The following is a 5,557-nucleotide window of genomic DNA, read 5'->3' on the forward strand; positions in this document are numbered from 1 at the left end:
TTCTTTCTTTCATCCCTCCAACTATCCATCCACTCATCCTCCTATTCATTTTATTTTTATTAATCAATTCTCCTCACATGTATTCAGCAAGCATCTGTTGAACTCCGGCAATAGATAAGGCATGCATCAGGAGCTAAGTATAAGTCCTTCAGATAGCATATCTATGTCTTTTCTGAATTCAAGTTCATAAACTAGTTGGTGAGACAAGCCATCCATTAAAATTATTTCACAAGAGTTATTTTGTTTGGCAAGACTAAAACAACAATATTTTAATCAAACATTTTTTCAAATGGCTACCTGTTCATCCACGAATCTAGCACTCTCCTGTAGGAACTTTCATCAATAGAAAATTATCACTCTGAAAGCAGTGCTCTAATGAAGACAGAGTTTGATTGGAAAGTATTAAATTTTGTCCATGGAACTATATATCAATTAAATTCAGGAAAAAGAGAGCTTCTTATGTCCTGGAAACTGGATGGGCATTGGGCATATATCTTCACAGAACTCTGCTAAAATGCAAGAAGCAGCATGGGCAGTAAGACAGTGGTGATGGCAAGAAACCCTTGGTACACCCGGGCGTCAGAAAATTACCTGAATCTTGGCAAGAGGCAAAAAGAGATTACCGGGAACCCTTTCAGTAAAGGTCTGGGCTTGGCTTTTTATTGTCTAGGCCAGTTTACGACTCTGCAGAGAAACAGGTTAACTTGTAGATGTTGTTTGGTAGAATAGGTAACCAGACAGGTTATGGTTTATGGCTCTGTTGGATATGAACCACTTCTGTATATAACCCCTTAATCTTATCTTAGTTTTGCCTACAAATGCCTAGCTACTCAAATGTTGCATTGTGCTATCTGCGAATAGTGAATTTTACTTTGGATGTCTTTTATTTCTTTATGTTATCTGATTGCTGTGGCTCTCCCACTTGATTGTGGTGAATGATTTTTTAAATGTATTGTTGGGGTGTGCCTGGGTAGCTCAGTGGGTTAAAGCCTCTGTCTTCGGCTGGGGTCATGATCCCAGGGTCTTGAGATCGAGGCCTGCATCGCATCAGGCTCTCTGCTCAGCAAGGAGCCTGCTTCCTCCTTTCTCTGCCTGCTTCTCTGCCTGCTTGTGATCTCCCTCTGTCAAATAAATAAATAAAATCTTAAAAAAATTTAAAAAATGTATTGTTGGATTTGGTTTGCTAATATTTTGTTGAGAAATTTCAGTCCTTCTTGAGAATGTGTGGGAGGGTTGATGGAATAAGTGTGGAGAGAAGAGGATTGGTTAGTTATAGGCTGGTTGGTTGGTTGGTTGGTTGGTTGAGGAGAGAGAGAAAAGAATAGAAGTGAGAGAAGGACATTGCAGAAATTCCACCATAACTTGCCATAGCTCTCTGGGTCCTGGTTGGGAAAGGAAGTACAGCAGATAGAGGAAACAAGTTCTAGAAATGCAGAGGGTCTCGTCGTCTTAATATAAATTGGCACTAACCCAAACATGTCAAAGAGGTTGCAAAATAAATCACTTAGGAGACATCATTGAGAAGCTAGGTAGCTTAATTGTAGTTAAGGACAAAATCTAGGAAATCATATTTTCTTGTCTAGCTAATTAACATATGGCTGCTTTCAGCCTCGGCTTATTTGGTTTGATATAGCTTAGTGATTTGAGTTGTTCTCATTAATGAAGAAGTAGACTGCATGTATTAAGCATTTAGAGTTTCCATTATTGTCCTTCTGTTAAAATGTTCCTAATTTTGCTCCTGGGGGAGAGTATGTCGGGGACTGGGAGGAGGAAGGCTGGGAACTAAAGTGAGGTTAGTTTAGGAAGATGAGCTTTGGCAATCTTTGCCAGTTTGTTGGCATTGCCAAGAATTAATCCTATTCTCAGGGAGGAGTGTGGTTTGTTATAGGCTCCATGCTTTTTATTCATGTATCTTGAAAATAAGATTGACTATAGGAAGCTGTGGCTAAGATAATGCTGTGCTCAAGAGTAATACTTAGTAAATGCTTTTGGGAAATGCAAATGACCTGCAATATTCACTTTATTTGAATAAATATTCAGTATTCACTTCTTCATTTGAATATATTTGTGATTAAGACTTTGGGTCAGGTAAATTTAAATATCCAGTAAACAACAGAGTGTCATTTAGTAGAAAACCTATTACCTTAATTTGAAAAGAACATTGCATGGACTAATTTATGAATGCAGAGAAAGAAATCATATATATACACATATATATGTATATGTATATATATGTGTATATATACCCCCCAAATATATATATCTAAAAATGTAAACTTAAACATGCCTTGTACGAGTTCTGGGGTGATGAGCAAAGGACTGGGCCAGGGTCAGCAGGCCAGTCTTCTACTCCTGTCTCTTCGTCTAACTCACCAGCTGACTTTGGGCAAGTCCTTGCCCTGCCCTGGGCAACAGTTTCCTCACTGTGGTTAGAACGGCTTTGACAAGATAACCTAAGCAGCTTTTTCTATCTTGGTGATTCTAGGTTTGGCTGAAATTTGAGTACTTTAGAAACAATGCTCCTGTGTTTTGGGTGACTTTAATACTATCCCTTCATACTGAAGCATTCTTCTGGATTCCCTTCTAGTCTTATTTCCCACTTTCTCTCCTCTTTTTATTTTCTAACCCCTTTGTTTCTTCTCAGAGTGCAGGTGAGAGTGGTTGTCTCAAGGAGACTCAAATTTGGGAGAGACTCAAATTTGGAGAGACTCAGATTTCTTCCCCCGACTCTTATGTACTTTTAAAAAAGAAAATCTTAGACCTTATATGCATAATTTTAGCTTCAGAAGTGAATGTGTGAGAGTGTATTTTCTTGAAAACAGTTCCTCAGAAGGAGCAACAGTGGCAAAATGGCTGGTCTTGTCAGATGGTAAGATGGCCACCTATCTTACCACCTATATATACTGCTGGTTGCACACAGCACCAGCCTCAAGACATACTAGTCTGTTTCCTGGGGAGTTTACAAAAATCCTCACCTGATTAATTTGGACATCAGCACAGTGAATTGTCTAAATGTCTTTATGGTGGGACACTGAAGGTGCCTGAAACGTTTCCTGACTAGAGGGGATGTTTTGGCTTCGCGTGGTCTGGGGAAGGGTGAAGTCCTTCTTCACTTGTGGTGGCTGGAGTACCATTAGTGACATTCAGGTATCTCTAGGAGTTTTCCTAGTCAAGGCACTGCTGTGACATAGTGCTTCTTAAGCTGTGACAGGGACAGGATCGCACTTCAGAGTTTAGCTGCTGGAGCCCTACACATGCTGCTAAAACAGTATCAGAATTGAGGTGAAAAGCTTAATTTTAGGCTTTTGAGAGCCTGGCTTTCTTTTTTCTTCAAATTCTGAGATCAAATTGTTTCTCATTATCTTTTTTTTAATTGTTGTCAATAAAACTCTTTACTGTCAATTATTAGGATGTAACAATATATTTGCAATATAGATTACTGAAACCAGTTTAACATAAGTCTCTCTTTGTACTGATTTTGTATTGTAAGATATTTTCAATCCATAGGTTACATGCAAAGATTTTAAATTTAGTTCAGATTTGATGGTCATGCCAATGTCCAGTTGGGAACCTTAGACTTAAACAAAATGAGCCTTTCATTAGGGAAGAATTTACTGACAAGTGTGTTATGTCATAGCCAAGCACAACATATAGAGATTCAACCCAACTATAACAGTTTGACATAGGGACATGAACATTTTTTTCCTATCAAGGGTCAGAAAAGGGGAAAAAAGCCTATTGAAGGTTATGTAAATTAAAAATAGTTAAATTAAAACAGGGATTTTATTTCACTTTATTTTATTTTTTTAAAGATTTTATTTATTTATTTGACAGACAGAGATCAAAAGTGGGCAGAGAGGCAGGCAGAGAGGGAGAGAGGAAGAAGCAGACTCGCCGAGCAGAGAGCTCGATGCGGGACTTGATCCCAGGACCCTGAGACCATGACCTGAGCTGAAGGCAGAGGCTTTAACCCACTGAGCCACCCAGGTGCCCCAAAACAGGGATTTTAAACAAATAACCATCTCTTAAGGTTTTTAACTTAGAGTAGGGAAGAGGAAATTCTATTCAGGAAGTAATAATATATAATAGATATCTTTTGTTTTGTAATTAGGTCACATAAAGGACTGAAAGAGAGAGGAAAAGAAAGATGGGAAGAAAGAAATGTGAAGAGAGAAAGGGTAGAATTAGGAGGTGAAGGTAGGGAAGGCTGGAGAAGGAAAGGAGAGAAAAATGAGAGGCCCTCCAGGGATGAAGATTTTCCATGGGCCCATCTGAATACCCCTCCCTGCTCTCAACAGCCCTTAACATGTCCTTGGGAAAAGATTACCCTTTCCCCATCTCCTGTTTAAGTTCTCATTTTTCGTATCCCCTTAAGGGGACCGGTCCCTGCTCACCAGCTATTATTCTGGCCATAGTTCCCTCTCTTGCTCTTCCCAACCCCACTCCACTGGTCTCACTGTTCCCCTTTGCTGTTGGGCAGCCCTCCTGGTCTATAGCCCCTAGTGTTCCCACCAGCCTGCATTCCTACCTTTGCCACCACTCGCTTTCCCACTCAAACAACTGCATCCAGAACTTGCCCCTGGAAATGCTCCTGGATTCTGCTTTTCTCTCTCAGAAGAGTGAACTGGGAATTCCTCCCTCATTTCTAATTTAAGGCAATAAAACCCCAGATGGCTAGAGTCTTTCCCAGAGCCTCCTTTTCCCTCCTCTCTCTCCTTCTTCTTTGGTTCCTTTTCTGCTTGCTTTCCTGCCTCCCTCTTCTCAACTTGCAATGGGGGGGAAAAAAAGGATTAAGAAGTGCAATAATTTTGCTAGAAGATGATCATGTTTTTCACTCTTCTTCCCTCCAATGAAGTTACCACTAAGTATCCAAAAATGGAAGAAATGTGAAGGAAGGAAGAAAAAGAGAAAAAAAGAAATAATTTTGCTTCACTACAGGCAGGACCTATATTAGATGCCCTGTGACCATCCAGAAATAAAACAATAAAATTAAAACAGTTAAAAGGCAATGGAATCCCAGCCAACTGTTTTTTCTCTACCTCACAAACTTATTTTTTCCCCATTAAATGCAACAATATAGTAACGCTGTCAGTTGCAAAGTTTAAGAATTTATAAATGGTAGATGCTGTTCCTTGCTTAACAATGGCTCTGAGTGCTTGATGGAGCCACAGGCAGGCACATTCAGGGCTCCACAAGCTTCACTGTGATGAGATGTTCAAAGCAGCAATTCCTGTAGTAGGCAGACTTCTAAGATGGCTCCTGAAGATTCCTGCTTCCTAGAGTTTGTGCCTTTGTGTAATCACCCCCTTTCCTTTGAGTGGGGGTTGAATCACCTGCTGACTCATTTCTAGTGAATAGAAGAATAATGGCAAATGTGAGGGGATGTCACCTCCAAGATTAGGTTACAGAAGACTGTAACTTCCATCTCGCTAGCACCCTCCTGATTTCTTTCTCACTTGCATACTCTGATGAACTAGTTGCCACGTTGTCAGCTGCTTGATTGAGAAGTTCATGTGGCAAAGAATTAGGGGCAGACTCTGGCCAATAGCCAGCAAGG

This window comes from Lontra canadensis, unplaced genomic scaffold (assembly GCF_010015895.1).
Source record: "Lontra canadensis isolate GAN:19392208 unplaced genomic scaffold, GSC_riverotter_1.0 scaffold2, whole genome shotgun sequence".
In the NCBI taxonomy this organism is placed as follows: domain Eukaryota; kingdom Metazoa; phylum Chordata; class Mammalia; order Carnivora; family Mustelidae; genus Lontra; species Lontra canadensis.